Source organism: Leptidea sinapis, chromosome 18 (genome assembly GCF_905404315.1).
Source record: "Leptidea sinapis chromosome 18, ilLepSina1.1, whole genome shotgun sequence".
NCBI classification, from domain to species: domain Eukaryota; kingdom Metazoa; phylum Arthropoda; class Insecta; order Lepidoptera; family Pieridae; genus Leptidea; species Leptidea sinapis.
The window spans coordinates 735,374-756,481 of record NC_066282.1 but is presented as its reverse complement, the minus strand read 5'-3'; the positions used below and the strand labels follow the sequence as shown (position 1 = coordinate 756,481).

The window sequence follows — 21,108 nt, the reverse complement described above, 5'->3', positions numbered from 1 at the left end:
AGAGCCATTTTTTTATAAAACATTTAAATTTATTTATAGATAATGCCTGAACAGTGGCTGGGACTTTATTGTAGAAGTGTATACATTTACCCTTAAAGCTATTATGTATCTTATGACGCGTATGCTGCAGAACTAAGTCTGGTCGCCAATCCTTCAATATGGGGATTGTAATTTGTAATTGGAAATTGGTTTGTTGTAATTTGGATCCATAGTAATGCCAAGACATACAGCAGATTCCATTGGTTTTATCACCTGTCCGTTTAACAAAACACTTGCATCTAAATTTTTGAAATTTAGTACGGTATATAATATTTCGTTTTCTTGCTATTTAACTTGAACACAATGTCAGATAGAATATCGTTTACTTCGTCATACAACGTCTACTTCAACTTGGTTCCTTTTCACTTTGAATATCATTGAAGTGTCATCCGCAAACAATACTGCCTTATGTTTTTTTCTATTAGATTAGGAATATTATTTATATAGATAAGAAAGAGGAACGGTCCAAGAATAGCGCCTTGTAGTACCCCCATACTGAGAAGAGTCCCAGGAGATCTCTTGCTATTCATGTCAACCTTCTGAATTTTATATATAGATATGAAATCAAAAGATCGAGCGCAGTTCCTTTTGTGCTATAGTGACATAGCTGACCTAGATATCAAGTGCATTCTGCGATTCCTCCCAGGCATCAAAAATATTTTTGTTTAGTTCAACACCTGCATCCGTTGTTGAACGTCCCCTAAGTAAAGCCAAATTGTTCCGTATGAAGTAACTTATCTTATATCTTTAAACGACCAATTCTTGTATATAAATAAATATAATCTGAATCTCGGTAACGACTTTAATGAAAATTAGTATACAGGTAGTTTCGTATGACATCAACTATTGAACCTATTATTTTTACAGAAATGCCCCATATATCAGCAGTTTTTTTCATGTCTAGAGATTTTAAAAAAAATATTATTTCTCCAGGGTTTACAAAACTATATATCTCTAAACTATGACCGACTGTGAACTTTATATAATCTTTAGAGGAGCCGCAGGATAACAAGTTGGCCAGCGAGAGTCCGTGGGGTTTACAGCTCTACTCGACCTAATCTTGTTGGTTGTTTAGAGTCCGCCTTCGTCAAGCCCATGTCCAAACGGAGGTAAGAACGTTTGACCGTTGAACCCTGTAGTCGCCTGCTCGGCGCGGGTCACTCACATCACAGCAGCAGGTGTTCGCCCCCGCGGGCTGTTCACCTTTTTGTTTATGTTACGGTTCATGCGCGTCGTTACTATTTATAACATCTCAAATCAATGGTACTTATATATCACAACCCAACATCAGGATGACAGATCATCCTGATGTTGGGTTGTGATATATAATAAATATGTGATAGATAATCATCATCTAGAGAGCTCAATATGTTCCAAATGCTATTAATCTATGTAAAATTCTTCCATGTCAGTCGGTCGAGGCATACCTACATACGTTATACATTTATATTTAATACTATATTCTTTGTCCAATAATTAACCGCTCGCTGGACGCTTACTCGAGCCGTGTTCGTTACCGCTCTAGCCACTTACTGGGCCTAATAAATAGCCTCAGTAAGCATAAACAATATTATGGCATCATGAGTATGACGCGATATCTCGAGTTTTTTTTATAAATAATAAAAATTGTGTCATTTCACGTGTTTCTACAATTTTAAACTTATGATTAACAAAATATAATTCGTCATTAAAAAATATCATTTTAATGTACATGTACAGGCTTCAAAGATGTTGTGTTGCTTAAGTATCTTTTATTGAATTATAATATTTATCACTGTCATTTTTATTTCGTGTATAGCTTGAAGCACTAATTATATGGCGGGCTTGCATTTAATTTTATGTTATATTTAGATAGCAATATTGTTGTTAACTGTTAAGTTGGGACTCATCCCCCTGTCACTCGGCAGGGCGGGCCTACAGACCGGATGCTGAGTCACACATCCAGTGCAGGGTAAACAGCGTGACTCACCAAGCGAGGTCGAGGCGATATGTCTATGTTATAACAGCTGTACCTACCGACACTATGTTTGGATGAAGCATTGAATCTTGCATATTTCCTCTTCGAATACAATTTGCTATATATAGCTATATTGAGGAATCTATTATATTATGATAAATGTGTGCTGAACATTACCGTTCAAAACAGGATACTAATGTTATTCTATTTAATTTAACTATTATAATCTCTTAACAATGTTTTTTTTTTTACTTAGAAAGAAATAAATAGGTTCTTGATAACTACTAAAACGATTATTACCAATAAGATGATCTAGGGTTTTTTTAGAATGGTTTTTAATTATAATTACTTTTAGTTATAATATACTTATAATGAAAAATTGATGTTGATTTTGTATTGTTACTAATTATTTTTGCTATTCAACTAATTAAGAAAAAATAACAATTACCTCATGTCAATAATTGACGTCTCTATGAGGAACAGTCTCCTAAGTCAGGATTCGTCAAAAAGGGGAAAACATAATAGAAAATGTACGTGGAGGTAATTTGGGTCGTCCAAGTATTGTTCTTACTACTGTGTGTATTTAAGAACTTTCCTGAATAAATATAAAATATACATCGTAGTTTATATATTATATTGTATAGTTTTGCTAATAGATGTCCAAAAGCTTTAGATAAATTTCGTTTAACAAAATCCATATAATGACTCAATCGAGTTATTAAAAAAGTTTGGATAATCCAAAAGTGCATGCCCCATAATCTTATTTTCCACAATATATGTAATTGATTATTTGTAAAAGTGTACACAAGTTCCTAGATGCACTCGTTCTCATGTGCCAAAGCTCGCTCCCTGAAGGCCTTAGAAGGTGTCATTTCCGTCGAAGTGGATGGTATTTTAATTTGAAATTAGAATAGAGTCAAGGAGATCCAAGTGACAAGTGTTATGGCAAAAAACAATATTTAAATATGCAAAGTCCAGCATCATTAAATAACTGTCAGTATAATTGTGAAGTTTGTCAACAATATTGTAACGAGTGTAACACATGTCCAGTTGTCTAGTTAAATAAGTTAATTATCTATGATCTAGTCGTGTCTTAGTGTTAGTTCTTTATAAACTAGTCGCTCGTCGTACCGCTTCGCTGCCGCGTATATTTGAGCGATTTTTAAATAAATATAAAAAGCGCGTGCTAATTTAGAATAATTTGTAAATCAAGATTGTTTTTAATTATAATAATTAAATCAAGTCGAAATTCAAAATTCTGTCTCGACAATAACCTAGAAAATTTCGAAAGCTTTCTATGAGTTCTAAATTTTTTTAAATCGGTCCCGGTGGGAGCTACGCTCAGCTTCGCTTCGCTCCATAACAATAATTAAATAAGACAGTTCGCAGTGTGTTACTTTAGATAATAAAAAATATCTCTGCTTACACCTAACCTAAAGATTATTTTATTAATAAACAGAATAATTGTTATTGAAATATATTTTAACTGCCTCACAGATTGTTACACTTGATATAAGTGCACTCATATTAACCTGTACGTGCGATATAGTTTGGGAGGACTGCCTCTTTCAGATGCCGAGAGTAGAGCCTTCCTTAAACGCTTCGCTTATGAGTCGTGCAATAAATTCAGAAATATTTCACGCGAGTCGGTATTATTGACTCATAAATTTTAAAATATAATATAATCAGATGAATTCTTAAATTTCCATGTTTATTTGGAGAAGGTGTCATAAATAACTGTCGGTGATTATAATAAATGACGATACGGAATGGTGATCAGTGAGAGTGCTGAGTAATGCCCAATTCTGAGATCGCGCCGCCTGCGACCGAGCAGGTGAAATGGACAATTAGAAAGTTAACATATGCATATATCATTCAGATAGTTATAATATTAATAGTTGCAGAGTCATTCGTGAACAATTTCTAATTTTGACAAGATCTTCAGACCACTAGTGAGTAGGGTGACCATATCGTGAGTCCACCTACATCAGTATATGATGTACGAGCACTCAATGTGACTGGCTTGGAGCTGGTGGTGACTGATGTACATTGGTCTCACTTATACACGTACAATATACTAGCGTATAGACAAACAAAGCATGCAAGAGAGAGCAACATCTCTAACGGAGATATAACAACATAGAAAAGGTAAGCGAATCTATTGTTACTGCAACCAAGTTTGATTGACAAGTGGTACACGTTCAGCCACGCTTGACAGTAGTTCTTTAGTTTTTGTATATTTAGGATTAATTCATTCACAACATTCAATCAGTAGATACTTACTCTTTCTCAGAATCGTGTGATATTAATAGTGCCCGGCCTGCGCAATATTAATAGTGCCCGGCGCAGCTCCGAGGCTTAGTAGCCTGTGGGCATATTATACTTTACTGTTAAATCGTACCTTCAGAATCGCGTGGAAAATACTTTGTTACCAGAGTGTCGGATCAGGTTCCAACAAGAGCCTGTTTCGATTGGATTTTGTGAATGAGTTATCTACTTCCGACCGCCAGAGCCCGCCTACCGCCACTGGTGTGGTGTGGCAGGTGACTCAATATTATGGAGAGACAGCGACGCGAGCTGACCGGGCTACACAACATACCTGCCTAGGATGTACCTCTGATGGGAGGCGCAGGTGCAGAGCACATTGAGCGTGGCAACCTGGGGTTGATAAGAGGAGAGAAGCACACACACACACAATCACACACACACACAGAGCGTAGCGCCACTCGACAGCTAACAACCGTATCGATGCTCTCCAGATAACGACTATGTTCTGAACAACATTGAGCGATGTTATCAGATCATACACATTATATAAATTAGGCGTAAAGGAGCCGCTGTGTCAACACAATATAGTTGAACTGGCACGTGGTACTTGTACGCTATTATTATATTTATTTATTGCGATATATATTACATTATACATTTGTTACTAGAAATGTTTTATAAGTCTTACGATTGATTACAGTTGGTAGTTTAGCGAGTGTCGGAAAATATCGAAGAACACTGCGTCAACAGCGAACACTTATTAGTATGTTGCACATATATACCACAGCCTACCATACAGCCTTAAAGAGCTCTAGAAACTATTAAAACAGATGAATCTATACAAAGTATTGAACGCAGACAATATGGTCGCTGTGATGTACGCGACACGCTTCGTGGAACACAATGTCGCTGTATTTATTCGCTATTGTGGGACAGTTTGATGTTCGAGTAAGCCAGGCTTTATATCGAGACTTTTGTGGAGTGTATTGTGTACAATGGTAGCGCACGCCGCCGTCATGCCAGTGGGTAGTAGGCGTATGGCGGCTCTCTGAAACAATGGGCCTTTGAGTACAATACTGTCGTGCGCGGTCTGCAAGCCCGCTCAGCTGATTCCTGTCTGTTAGTTTCAATAAACAACTATTTAGATATTGTCACAATATAGCAAGATTTCTACACTCCCGAGCATCTTAAAGGTCGGCAAATCTCTTGACACCTGTTGTTACGGATGTCCATGGGCGGTTGCCTCACTACTCCCCATCCGGTGAGCCTTTCGCCCGTTTGCCCCCTCTAATATATAAGTCGCTTAAATGTCATTATATGTGGCGGCGTCGTGGGCCGGGTCGTTCCTATTCTCTGCAAATCAGGGTATCCTACCGCAGAGGGTAGGGCATAAAACATTCTGTACCACATATTATTAGTCTTGAATAAATGATTATTATTATAATTCTAAAATATGTTGGAGGGAGACGATTTAAGTTATTTGTGTGTCATTGGATAAATTTGTTATATAGATTGTACTTAAAACACGTAGTCTGTAAATGTTGGTTTAAAAGAGCGGCACTAAGTTTGTTGGCACTTCGTTTCTTTAAAGTTCAACCTTCTCCTAATTGGTGGTAACTAGTAAGAAGTATAAATTGTGACATTTATAAGCAAGTTCTTGGACCTATGGACATGTATTAAATGGTTTAGATTTGGATTATATAATATCTACATTCACCAGTCGTATTCACATTTCCAAATCTAGTTATTTAGCAACGTTTATTACTATCCAAATCACCTAGTATTAATATCCAAATACGAACTTTTAATAAATAGATTCAAAAGCCCTTAATATAAGCCTATTTCATTAAAGTTTTTTTAACTTTGACTATTTAAAAACAACAAAAGCATTATTTTGTGGAATTCAACACCATTTTTTGTGTGTTCATTTATTTTTCGATTAAAAAAATATAATTATATCAGTAATAAGGAATAACGAGTTATATTATGGGAAAAATATAACAAGTTTTTACCATGGTAAAGAAACGTGGTCATCTTAACATGGAAGAGATGCAAGGAGCTGGTGGAATGAATGCTGAATATGTAAAACACTCAAGGCAGTGCATGCCGCGGCGTCCATAAAAGTATAATTTGTTAATCCTGGAGCGTCACTGTCACCCTGGACGTAGCACCTACTAACAGCCACTTGATGATGACACTTGGCAGTGACCAGAATGAGACACTAACTAACTAACGGCTATCGAAATACTCGTTGAACTTAATATCACTTCGTCATTGTTAACGTACGAAAATAAACGATAACTTTTGACATTGATTTATTTTTGAGAGCAGACAACTACAAATAATAAGATTGAAATATACTGACGAATTGTACGCAACCTTCGCACAGCTGTTCTATAGTTCCCTTACAACATTAGTAGTGCTTGACAATGCGTTGATGTCGTTCGCGTTACTAATAAACAAAGCTCCCGTGGTGGACGGCGATGTACCGTGCTCACTCAGGTATACCTAAAGTTATGATTTATTACGATTTCATTTTGTGAATTTCTATCTATCTATAGAGCATACTTTGTATTTTGCTCAGACTTGAGTCGATTTCAACAATTCCCCGCGGCAATACAACTGTTATTCTGCTTTTCATAATACCCGCATAGCATAAGAATCGGTTATGCCAGTAATATTTGAATAACATAGAAATGTGGATATCACGGAGTTGACATTGAAATACTGAAAATACAATTAGTTACTACATATTATAATATTAAAAATGGTATCTGTTATAATGTCAGTTTAACAATATGTAACTACATTTTAACTAAATAAGGAATATTTTTAATTGTTAAAGTTTGTTTAATAATAATCTTGAATGTATACACTTACTTAACTCTTGTTAAGACAAGCTGAAGCTCAGTATAATCTCCACTGTCACATGACAAAGCTTGTGCTAAGCTTGAAGTCAGCTAAGTTCTACGTAAGTAAAGTCTGAGCATATTTTAAATACATATATAGATCGTAGTGGGGTCATCAGAGTAGCGACTAGCGAGTAATGTTGGCGATAGTTTTCCATGAAGCGTGTCCTTGAAGGGTCGAGGTCGTTCACCGGGGCCGAGCACGGAGCACGTGCACACGGCCGCGCCATCTGTATTCTGGAGACGACCCTCACGCCGACAAGGAAACAATGGCCGGGATGTAACGAGCAGCCTCCGCCACGAACACGGCGACAGTTCAAACTTATGATGAATTGTATGAGGCTTTAGTGAGGTACTTGCGACACTATCTGATAACAAAAATTATTAGTGATGTAGATACTAGGGTTAATTACTATATGGATCAAATACTGTCAACAGTGTAATGACCCCATGAAAGTTTTGCGATTTTCCAAAGCTGATGAATATTTTTGAATTTTTACCCATTTAATAAATTATTTACTACCTAATTTAAACAATTTGTTATGTTTTTAAAGTGATAACCCTCACTTCTAGGATTAATACACAGATAAAATTTGAGCGAGAGGTCGTGGAATCGAGTCCCGCATCGTTCATAAAATTTTGTTTTCAATTTTTTTTTGTATTTACCAATAGGCGACAGCGACAGGCGCGGCGATGTCAAGCCAGCCCGTCGGACTTTCGTACAATAGCTCTCTTTTGCCATCGTTCATTATATTATGTTCCCTGTAACCTGACCGATATACCTCGATAATAATGATGACCAAATTTGAGTTGTCAATGTGCGAGTTAGCTGGTGGTTTTAATATTCAAAATATTGAGGAGCTCTCGTTACGAATGGTCATTCAATATACGCTTTCCTTTTGTATCTTGGTGTATTCTTCGCTAAAATCGTTCACTCTCGCACACTTTGTTATTATATACGCTAGTATATTGTAAGTTATGTGTGTATGTGTCCAAGAGCAGTGGTGAGTGTCGAGGGGCGACAGGACTGAATCATCCCGATCGTTGTGACGGAGCACGGAGCTGCAAGTACGCCGCACGTATCACACAAGGTACGACATAAACAGAATGCTGAACTAGTAGAACGTCATTCACTTACGTAGCTAATAAATATACTGCGCGACGTTATGTTTGCTGACGTGGATATTTCTAACCGCCTAGATAAACACGTTTCTATTAAGTATAAATTATTAATAGTATAACATGTAGGTAGGTACCTCCAATATAAACTAATGGCGCTCATTAGCTTTTCATAACAGGTAGTTTTTATGAAAACCAACGAAAACCGTTAACTAAGGAAAATGTAGGTACAATAGCTCTATGCAAAGTCGGTACTCGGTCCTCTCCTATAGAACCGTTTAGACCTCTATACAACAAATACCGATTGTTTTTGATATTGGATTTATTTGGATTTCTCTTAGTCCGGAATAGGATTGATACTTATTAAAGTATCAAAACAACGAAAAAATCACTTGTAAATTTTCTCATACACGTCGCATAGATTGACATTTTCATGACATCTCGAGAATAGAAAGATTTCACTGAACTTTTATTTTAGTTTCACGCTTAGAATATCTATCTATATAAATAAAATGAATGTTGCTAAGCCCAAAACTCGAAAACGGCTCGACCAATTCGGCTAATTTATTTTTTCAAAGCACCTTAAGGTACATGGAAGATTTTAGTAAGAAAAAATAATAATTGCGTGGAAAAAGTAAAAAAACAACACTGTTCTTTAAAAAATGAAGGTGGAGCAAATTGTGTATTATCTATTTATATACATAAAAATTACCATTGAATTTTCAATGCTATGAAACTCCAACCTGTAACATTTGAAGAACTCAGCAATGGCAAAGGGTTTAATTCACGATGGCACATAAAAAGTCTTTGGAGGCATTAGAAAGAACTATGAAAGATCTGCGAAACAATCAAAATCAGATTTAGTGGAGCGATGATTACCAGTGATTCCACGGTCATCGCCAGCGGATGAACTCAATGCATGCTTAAAGGCCTCCACTTTGTGGAAATACGTCGAGATAACTAAATTTAACCAAGAATATGCGTATCGAATTGTAAAGTGATCAATCTGGAGTAATAAATAATAATATTTTGTAAACAACTCATTGACCTTGGTAATGGCAAAATCCCTGTTGATTTACCTGGCTATATTACATTTCCTGTCGATTTTTGTCGGCTTACTGAAACAACACCCGAGCTCATTCAAAAGGTGTTCTCAAACGTCGCTCAATATACAAAGATATTTTACAACGTGCTATATTAACTGCCAAAAAGTGGATGTAAAAGAAATAAACTTCAAAATTTAAAATGAAAATGCCTGTGAATTAAAAACATACAAATTAGTTGATTGCCTAACTAATCAAGATGACGTCATAACAGAATTTTTAATCCTGGCAAATCATTGGATTGAAAATGCCACGCCATAACCTTTGATTAAAAATAGGATCGGTAGTCATAATATTACGGAATACTAACCCACCGCGTCATTGTAACGGCACACGGCTATCAGTGAACAATTTACTTAACAATGTAGTCGAGGCAACAATAACTATAAAAGGAAAATATAAGGGAGAAGTGTAGATACCCCAATGATAATGACAGCAATTTGCAGTGAGGCCAGCCTTCGCAAAGCCCATAAATAAATCACATGGTCACTACTTAAGTATTTGCGGCGTTAATCTTGAAAACCCATGCTTCTCTCATGGACAGTTGTATGTTGCCTGCTCACGCGGCCGCGTTGGGAAACCGTCACCTGTTTTTTTTGTTTACGTGCCAAGTTACCAAATAAAACATCAATGTATGTACCATAAAGCATTACAATGAGTATTATCAAGTTTATAAAGAATTGCTGTCTACTAAACTTGTTGTTGTACGTTATCGTCTCTCTTTTATTGTAGAGAACTGGATCACTCGGAAATTACATTATATTTATTAATTTTTTACTGTTAACTTATGACAGAACGAAGTCTATCCGGGCAGTAGTATAATATGCATAAAGATCTATAGCCATCTTCCAGAAAATATTAGAGTTGCCTAGAACTTCGATGCATAAAAAATTAAGATTAATGCAGCCAATTGACGACTAGTCTAGATCCTTCCGTCGAGCGATATGTACGTGGAAGAACTGGTAATTATTGCTTATCTAACTCTGTATCAAATCTCATTTTTAGAAAAAATTTCGGAACCGTCTGGTTGCTACAACAAGTGCGCGGTGACTGACTGCAGCCACGAATTCCTGGCTGCGGCAGCCTATACACGCTCTGGCTGCCGTGCAAACAGGCGCATCGTATTGGCTGCCGCAGCCAGGAATTCGTGGCTGCCTAGTGCGCGGAGGGCCTAAGGCTAGTGGATAAAATGTTTAAACATAATTTAAAGAATTCTATAGCCACACCTTAACAGTGGAGTCGTATCTACTTGCGATTTTTTTTTAATGATATAATTAAACTTTAATTTTATAATAACGCAAAAATATATTAATTTAATATGTGACATTTATTAAATTAGTTAAATGACAATAACATATTATGTGTATGACGATTTATTGGTGAATTGTGGTGTGCTGCAACGTGTGCAACTACCAACAAACTTACAAACCACTAATGATGATGATTTTTTATTAGAATACATTTAGAATAATATATCAAATAATTAAGTACTATTGCCGGTATAATAACAAAATACTTATTGGAAAGCGGTTTCCAAATCCACCCATAATTTTTATTTTACAAAAATATTTTTATTATTGTTATTTAAATAAAATTGTAGATACCTCGACAGTGTACGACTTGCACTTGTCTAATGGAACCAGTGTTATAAGAAACAGGCGGGCTGTCGAGTACCGACCCAGTAGCACCCAGTTCCCACCACACCACCACAGTACGTGTGACGTGTCGTGTATCTCATGTACCGCAATAGACATTGAGATTTTGAAGGAGGGCGATCGAACAGTCCCACAAAGTGATATCGGGCTAGAACTCGCCGAGGGAAGATCGTTACAATGTCTTCCTAATGGGAACCGAACTGTGAGGCTGCCAGTCTGGGCGCTGGCCAAAGAGTACGATCGAATTATAAATATAAGTGATCAGAATGAAAGAATAACAACAGGATAAACTGAATACTGATGATACCGGGCCGCGACAAAGAATATAATAGTGGTACCGATAACAAAATACCTACCACAGAGTAGCGATGGATACTAACGTAGCTACCTATATTATGATATTTGAAAGTTCTGATCATAGATTCAGAAGTCAGAACACTAGTACGAGTATACAACTAGAGTATGGCCGTAAAAATGAAATAAAAAAGCAGTTCCCTGAAGGTACCTAGCCCTAGGTACTACCTATGCAAATTATTGTAAAGTTGTTTTAAAGTTTGCTGTTATAACAAAGGCTATAGGTAGGTACCTCCTAATTCGGCAATAATTCATATTTAATATAAATTATTATATATTAGTATTTTACCATCATTACTTTTTACTACTACCTACTATTCATAATTTTATTACCTACCTGTATTCAAAAAACCAATAATGATTTCTTATGTGCAATTAAACTTATAATAATTATTAATTACACATAGATCTTTTAACATTGCAAATATTTATGTTTAATCATTTTATTAGTTAAATTGGTAACCTACCTGTCCAACTTGTAACAGATTAAAACCTCATTCAAATAAAGGTGTTTCCTCTTTAAATCTCGTTAAACGGATAAGGAGAGTTACCTCAGTATTACAAGTAGTTCATCCAATAATAATTACATACTAATGAATTATAATATTTAATAGTAGGTATGGCAATCATTCAAAGCTGGACGCTTACGACAGAATAAGCAATGACAACAATAACTTCATGGCAAAATATTTTCTTGAACAGAGGGTGTAGCCCGTCACATGTACAGCAATAAACAACTAAACATTAAGTAGAAGTAAATCGTAGTCACAAGTCAATCGATTGAACCCGACGCAGCCGGCGGGCGGCGACTGACGACGCAGCCCGGTGAACGATCCCCCAGTGCGTGCGGAATACGGATTCAGTTCAGTTTCAATTATATAGCTAGCAGCCATAGATATTGTCTCAACACTATACCCGCAACAATAGAAAATGGGCCATCCACCCGCCTTGCTATGTTCAAGCAGCAGGCAAACAATCTAAGCTCAAGTTCATAAAAACTTACCTCTTTCCACTTCACTGAGTACACTTCTAAATCAGCTCGCCTGAGTCGTGATATAGCACTCACATAAAAATAGTTTACTAACGTATGTCACAATAATTGTTTTTGCTATTCTCTCACTTTCTATTAATCTATAAATTATTTTAGCAAAAAGTATATTAACAATAAAATTATATAAAGGGCACCTATCCTCCACAAGTGCTCGCGGCAAACTGACAGAAATCAGAATGAATGCAACGGCGCGCGGCGCTTCTCCCCGTTTGCTTCTCCCGGATTGATGCGAATTGCGAATGAATCTAGCTGTGAATGACCCGTTCAAAAGACAGCCAATCAGTGTACAGTATTATTAAATTCCGCCAATAAAATAAGATCGCGAGGTTTGAATGTGGTTTGAACTTTGAATGCCGAGAAGCTTTTTAAAAACTTTGTAAACTTTGTCACTTGCACGATACAATTTTTACAAAAATTGGGTTTTTACAAAGTAACATATAATATAAATAAATATAAACAAGCTTTAACAAATCTATTATGCCAAATTCCTTGTAACTTGTAAGATGCACGTCTCTTTTTGTTTATTAGTAGGTGATAGGTACTTTTACTGCCTATTGTAGACCTATTCTTTGCTATTCTTTAGCCTCAAAAACATTACCGTAATTTACAGTACCTACCTATATTATTAAATTGTGTATTTATTAGTTAATATTAATTGTAGACGATAATAGTATTTTTCTAACATGCCTGACAAACGTCTGTGGTTTTTGGCTTTTATATGGTAATTAATTGTAATTCTATTTTTCATAATAAATAAAAAAAAAATGAGGATATACTAGAATTATGGAGTTCTGTATCCGAAGTCAATTTTTTGCGCGTATTAAACGGATATTTTGCAATAACATACAAGCTCTAGAATATTCCAGTTAACATAATAATTATGTAATTATTAAACTGATTGGTGGTGTTTAGTGACGGTGAGATAACTTAAACGCTACGGCCTTACAAATAAAAATGTGAGGTGTCCACGACCAGTCAAAGTCAAAAAAATGTTTTTAACTATTAAATTTATTTTTAAAAAGTCTTTATCTAGGGTTGCCATCCTTCCGGGTTTCCCCAGATTTGGCCTAGCTTAGAGTTTAGACGGCGTCCGGGGAGCGTCTGGGATGGGTTTCAATTGTAGTCCGGGTTTAAAAACCGACTCTCCAAGACCACAATACAGTGGATTAAGGAGAGAAATATTTTGTTGAAGACAGAAACAGTCTCGTCAAGGATTAAAAAAAATCAATTTCATAGATTATAACTGTATTGATTTTTATAAATTTCTTTTAAGGTAAAAAGATATTTTAAAGGAAAGAAAGAAAAAGAAATACTCACTGATAAATATACCGAAAGCCTGAAAAGTAAATCAGGCAATAGCCTGATGAAACAAAGCTTTAAAGAAACATAAATTCAGAATTGCTTCTTACTTTCTTAACACTTAAAATTAGATGTTATTTTGATAATAGATAAAAATATATGACTGCTAATAGTTTCTATAAATTCTTTACTTTATAAAAAGAGTAACATATTTGCATAATTATATAGAAATTTAAACTGTTAGACTAGAATATTTACTGATAATTTTAAAAAGATCTATTTTAGTTAAAAGAATATAATTTTTGTTTAATGAAAAAATATATAAAAAGTAAGACTGCTAATGATTTCCTAAAAACTGTTTGAAGATTTTCTTTTGATAACATCTATCAGAGACCAGAGTATAATAATTATTGTTTTATTTAAAGAAATAAAAGACTGGCAATAAGTTTCATTAAACATTAAAAAAAACTGTTTTGTGTCTCAAAAAGCATACCCGAAGCCCGTGAATGCTGAAGTGCCCCAAGGCTGTGTGCTATCTCCTGCACTGTTTCTTCTGTATGTCAATGATATGTTGGATACCTCCAATATAAATTTCTACGCAGACGACAGCACTGGTGATGCCTTATTCACGGGCCATGCACGTCTCTCTCGGGAAATCGTCGACAAGCCGGAAGAAACTTGTGTCTTCTATCTAGTCCTCCCTTGAGAATGTCGTGGAATGGGATTGAATTGAACAATGAGTTTGTGCATTTACCACTAATAAAAACCCCATTTGTTGTATCACCGCTCTTGGGCAACATTTCCCTCGCCCAGTATCAGAATAGGGTCATCTGGCAAAGCCAAATTGGCTTCGAAGAAGCTGGGCATCATAAATAGAGCACGGCAATACTTCAAGTCGGCCCACATTTTAGCACTCTACAAAGCGCAGGTCCGACCACACATGGAGTATTGCTGTCATCTCTGGTCTGGCGCACACCAGTATCAGCTCGATCCATTTGACCGCGTGCAACGCAGAGCAGCTCGAATTGTCGGGGATCTAGTGCTCTGTGAACGACTGGGGATTACTTGGCTTTGCGTAGAGACGCTTCAATGTGTGTCTTCTACCGCAGTTATCACGGGGAGTGCTCCCAAGAGTTGTTAAAATAATCAAATTATTAAAATATGTGAAGAAGGCCTCAGCTAATGTCTCCTCTTAAATTTTCACGATTATTCATTACACTTAGATGGTATCTAATGAGATATCCGTGACGATGATTACTCTCTGAGTCAACCCGTGGTCATGACACTGGCAACAGGAGCGCTATACTAGGACCTATGAGTTATGACAATAGTTAGGACATGACAGTATGGGGGATCAGGGATGTCTCACTCAACGTGTTAATATCATGGCGTTTAGATATAATGTTATGTGAGCCAGCGCTGTATTCTCTACAGTGTACAGTGTACTCGTACAACTGAGACTGCGAGTGACGGCGGCGCGCAGTGTTGGCTGCGGGCCAAGTCTTGGCGGCACGCACTACGGTCTGATCGATCGATCTCCTGGACCCATTGATGGCGGCTCTCATTGTCTGATGTCTGTGTAACACGTGTCTAGTGCTAGCTCATAACGCGGTAACAATACACCGGCGCGCGGCGAGCTACGCGACACTCTGTCACTGTCAACATAGTAATATCCAATATTTGACTCGTGAGGAAAATATTTCGAAATGTGTCACAGATTGGATACATTTTATGATAAAGTTAGTTTTAATACCCAAAAGAGTCAGGCAGAGAAACACGCTCGAACGGGTTCAATACTCACCACAAAGAACTAAAACACCCCATGGGATAAAGCCCGGCCCACACGTCATGCTGACGCAATGGATCTGACAAACACTTTATTCTATAAAATAAATTTACAAAAAATTACGAGAAAAAATGTACTATTAGAACGGCTTATCCGATTTTGATAAAACATGTCTATGGACTATGAACAACTGTTAAAAAAAATATGCAAATAAAAAAGCGCACCGAAATCGGTTCACCCGTTTATGAGTATGACAGACAGACACATATAACGGTCAAACTTTTAACACCCCTCTTTTTGCGTCGGGTGTTGATGAAGGAGCCTTTTTTGGAAGATAAGTGGCGAGATGAGCATGAGGTTAAGCTGAAGGTATCTTATGCACGGTGCCTCTCAGGAGTCTTGACAAACCACAAAATTATGCTGGCACTATGAGGCAATTAATATGTTATGTTTCACTAGTCCCGTGATCCTAGCCAGCAACCTGCACAGAGCTATAGCAACATGTAGCTTGTACTGCACCAGTGTCACTAGCCAGCAACCTGCACAGAGCTATAGCAACATGTAGCTTGTACTGCACCAGTGTCACTAGCCAGCAACCTGCACAGAGCTATAGCAACATGTAGCTTGTACTGCACCAGTGTCACTAGCCAGCAACCTGCACAGAGCTATAGCAACATGTAGCTTGTACTGCACCAGTGTCACTTCACGAATACGCTTTTTTTCTCTAAAAATAGAGAGTTTGATCAAATCAAATCATCTTTATTTGCAAGATAAGGTAATAATAAGATGTTGTTGGCTTATAATTAAGAGGTGCTCTCAAAGAACACCGTTTGATATACTCCTTGACATAGACAGACTCAATTAAACACCAGGTGACCCGTACGCTCGTTTGTCCTCCTTTTCCCTAAAAAAAATAAAGGCTATCGATAGTTTTAACGACAATTTATTTTCTGAGGCGCGGGCGCGGCGTTGCATACCTACATAGAAATAGTACTATTATTAGCTCGCTGAACTGAACATAGTAGTGCTTTTAACATATATTTACGGATGCTGATAGCGGAGGTGCTGCTTATTAAATTCAAGTGCTAGTATAGTAAATCATTTAAATAATCTACTTAATTAATGAGACACATGCAATAGCCACGGTGGGTTAATTCGGCAGTTCTCCGCGTGTGCGAGCTGGGGTTATTGCACTCAGTAATTTACCTGTTCTGGTATTATTAAGCTATAACTTTCCATCAGCGCGGGTGCCCAGTGGCCGTGTGCTGCAAATTAAGTGAATGTCAGATGGAAAGGCCGGGCTCGGGAGTGCGGAGTGAGCGCTCAGTGGCGAACAAAGCGGCGCGGCCGTGCGCCATCAGTCACGCTCGGCGAGGCAGGCCACGGGAGGCTTAGCGCCTTTCTACCTTATCATACATCTGATAACGTTCTAGACCCGCGCTCAGCTGAACACGTCGACTCCCTCACTGTGCGGCGCGAGTCCTTGTCACTGCAGCACGATGCTCAACCTGCCTGGCGCATGGCTGTGTCAAACTTTCAAAACTATGTCGTAATCGACGACAATGTTATGTAGACGTTGGCAGTGCACAATTTCAAAGCCGTGCCCATTTTGGAATTGTCGTTTTTTGTTTTCACATGTAGGTAACATATTAATAAAAAGATTTTAACAACGATTCAAGATCTAATCGATGTTATCGAAGTGATGATTGTCTCGTCCGACCACTGGTGGTGTTCCACGGAATGTTTTCGTTACAACAACAATAGTGGGTACAACGTAGGTACCTACAGACGTAAGATATGTGAGAATTCCCAACAATTTGATCTCAGATCACATGGTACAACTCTTTTCTGCAATTGTTTTATCGCGGCAATAATAATGATATCTGGCGTACAACTTTTGCTTTTTTTCCTTTCTTCAAAAGGATCAGAGAAATTAAAAATAACATAATAAAAACATTTGTGTGGTGAAAGTTAGTCTAACATAAATGTGGGTAAAAAGGTACCAGTGTTATCATTAATAAAATATCATGCCACACATTTGGAATGAGTCGATTGTCCCATGTTAACTTGATTAAAGTATGGGAGATCTCAAGAGGTCGTAAGTATCTCAAAATGGTTCGTATACATAATATTATAACACATAGATGGTAACACGCTGCCGTGTAGATATATAGATCCGATTGAGTCTTATATCCAAGAAGTAGGTGCTGGGGAGTAGGGTACAATATTACGAGTGGGACGTTCCTTTTCACAGGATGCCTGCGTGCTACCATAAAGCAGTACAAGATGAGAGAATGTCTCAAAGTGACGAGCGTAATTGTGATGCCGCTCAATCAACAATCCTGAGTGGCACTGCATTGTAATGGGCAGGGCGTATCTACTTACCAACATCTTGTCGTCTGTCGAATGTCTTGCATGTCCCGTCACTTTGTCTCATACAAAAAGGCAAGTCGATACATTTGTTGCCGGACCGGTACATCCTGCCGGTAGTTCCTGGTGGCTGGCACCGGTTGGGGTGGTGATGACTCGTACGGTACACGCGAGATGCTCGCAGGAGATGAGCGGTTGGAATTCGGAAAGCGGTCGACGCAGACGTCGCGTGGCGTGCGGCGGTAGCGAGCTGATATTAACATAATTACTGATGAAAGCAGAACTGTCCGCGGGTCTGTGTAGTATACGCTCCATTTGCAGATAATACAGCTTTATTTTTAATTAAATAGTAGTCACACCAATATATTATTACAATACAATCTGCTTGTACTTCATTATTTCACATTGCAATTGAACTTGGAGTAATCGTTGCCTAACTACTACCTACCGAATAACCACCTAATTATTATTTATCTATCTGCTGGTTAAAATTTATAGTGTTCCAATCAAATCAAAATCAGTTTATTCACGGATGACCCTCATAAATGTCGAAAAATTACATTTCTAATTGAATTTACCGCCACTTCGTAAAGGGTTGAGCTAATGAGAAGAATTGGCAAGAAACTCATTGCCACTCTTTTAAATCAACATTTACATTTTCATCGATTTAGAAATCATTTCAATTAAAATATAATATGTAAAGTGATGCAACAAAAATATTTGGTTCTCAGTTCCCCGCTACCCTCAATAATCTTCTACTGGACCGTGATTCTTGGTGATTTCAACGGACACCACACCGATGGCAGGGTTCATGTAGGTACCAATCATGCGGGGAGATCTTCTTACAACTTCGCTTTAGCCAATGCGGTCTGACACAACTCGCGCGCGACGTGAATCCCAGACCTAACATCCAAACAGCTACCTGATTTACGTTAACTTTCCTTTTGGAGTCGTTGGTTGTCGCCAAATATGGCACTATAGGTTGGCAGAATTTTGTGGTCGTCACCTACCCGTGAAGGAAGATATATTTTTTAACTGACAGTATAATATATCAGTAAAAGACTGATGTGGTACGGCAAGGTATTTTTACAATTAAGCAGCATTTTTACAAACAAAATGTATTTAAATTTATTTAATTTTATTTTATTTAATTTATTTTATTTTTATGCTTAAAGCTCCAAGGAAGCTTCCCAATTAGTCGACAGAGTGCAACGTGGGCACTATCTGACTTCAGTGATGGTTTGGTGGAGTATTAGCTATGAAGGAGTAACTGAGCCATACTTTTGTGAAAAAGGTATCAAAACATCAGCACAAGTGTATCAAGATACCATTCTTGTGAAGGTAGTGAAGCCCCTTAACAACACCATGTAAAATAACCAAGAATGGGTCCTTCCAGCAAGACTCGGCGTCGGGTCATAAACCTCGGTCTACGCATTCTTGGTTGGATACGTTCGTTTCGCATTTCATCGGAGCTGGAAACTGGCCTTCGTCTAGTCCCGATCTTATTCCGATGGATCATAATTGAATGCCATTCTGACCATAAACCTGTATTGTAGCCAATGGAGACCACTTCGAATTAGCTTTTTATATTTTTAATTTGTTTATATTTATGTAAAAATTAAATAAACACATTGTAATAAATGTTATTTGCAATAGAAAATTTTTGTTTCATTGTTTAAGTATTTATGGCCAGACTAGGTATTGTTTCAGAATAATATATGTGGTTAGATCTGGTAAGTGGTAGCTAGGAGGTACTTTTGTTTGTCCAGTTCTCAGAGTAGCTGACTTATACTGTAGCGGAAACTACGTCACGCACGCGACGCGGCGATCAGCTATGTAGTGGGTGATGGCAGACATTATATTATCACACAATTAACGTTTTTGTTAAAATGATTGAGTCTTTACACTTCTGTTAATATCTGTAAACCAATGTGAAACGTAAATACCATCTAACTATAATATTAATTTATTAACAAACATTGAAGATGAATAATAATTATGAGTAACTTACAATTATAAATCTAGGAACCTATGCCGAAAAACATCAAACAAACTTAAGTATTAATAAAATAAAATTATAACTTATCGTATGGATATCATAGAAAATGTCAAACATACATATGTACATGTCCACACCGACCTAGTAGTAGTAGTACCTATACGGAATGACTGGTGATAATCCACGAGGCAGGCCAGCCGCCTGATCACCTGACCGTAGTGGCAGATACCTTATTAATGTTTTATGATAGTCACGGGTCGAGCAATACATTCACCTGCTTGCTGCTACAAGGTTCAATTCTGGTCGTTCAAGAGACCGACGGCTACTGCTATTCCTTGGCGGCAGGAAAGGTTGAATTACAGAGGAACGTACCTCGACTGCGGCGTGTGTCACCCCCAGCGCCCCAGGGCTCCCCATTAACACAACCGGCACAAGCTGTCTGTCATTGCACGCTCGGCACCGCCTGTTAATTATTAACACGTCGGCAACTCTCGTTGGAAAATTGCTCGAGTATGTGTGGAACGCAACATATTATGTTACAGTTAATAGCATCGGATTAGTCGGCTTTATTGCTGCTTCTACTTGCTTGACGATCCATGAAGAGGAACATTCCTTTTACCAGCGGCGAGCTCAACCGCGATTATAAACTTTAATTTGCTTTAAATTGTGACCGCTTTAGAAAAACAGTTTTAAAATCCATTAAGTCGTTTTAAGTTTAAGCTTTCGTTATAAAAATGTTTTTGTATGAAGTTAAATGTTGGCTGTCGGCGGGCGGGCGGCGTGACGCTCGCTCGCTCGTGTATGATCGGTGTACAGAGTACAGAGCACACTCCACACACCAGTGGGCGAACACGTCACGCTAACAAGGCTCGTGCGCCGTCCACCATCTCTACTCAGTGAATCAAAAACGATGACTAATTATAAAATAACAATATATTCAGTGACATAGCTCTCCAGTCAAGTAATAAAGCGACCTGATTATACACCGCACACGAAACGTCTACTCTAATACGTCTACGTCTAAATTTACTAAATTTTATCTCTCCTACCTCCATTTTCGCCCTATCCGATATCAAAAAAAAATAAAAAAAAATAACATAAATAAAATTGATACAATAAAAATAAAGATTCGGTAAATTCAAATATTCGTCGACGTTTCGTCGTTTTGTCGGAGAGAAAATATTGAAAAAAATGTATTA

General features: G+C 37.5%; 1 protein-coding gene across 2 annotated transcripts in view; it reads right to left on the bottom strand.

Moving 5' to 3' along the window:
• Positions 1-12,665, bottom strand: part of LOC126969630 (protein singed) — a 46,627-nt gene extending 33,962 nt beyond the window's left edge. For both annotated transcript variants that reach the window (XM_050815188.1, XM_050815189.1), the window contains exon 1: positions 12,408-12,665. The gene's annotated coding sequence lies outside the window, so the exon portion shown is untranslated. The remainder of the gene's footprint in view (positions 1-12,407) is intronic.
• Positions 12,666-21,108: the final 8,443 nt, after the last annotated feature.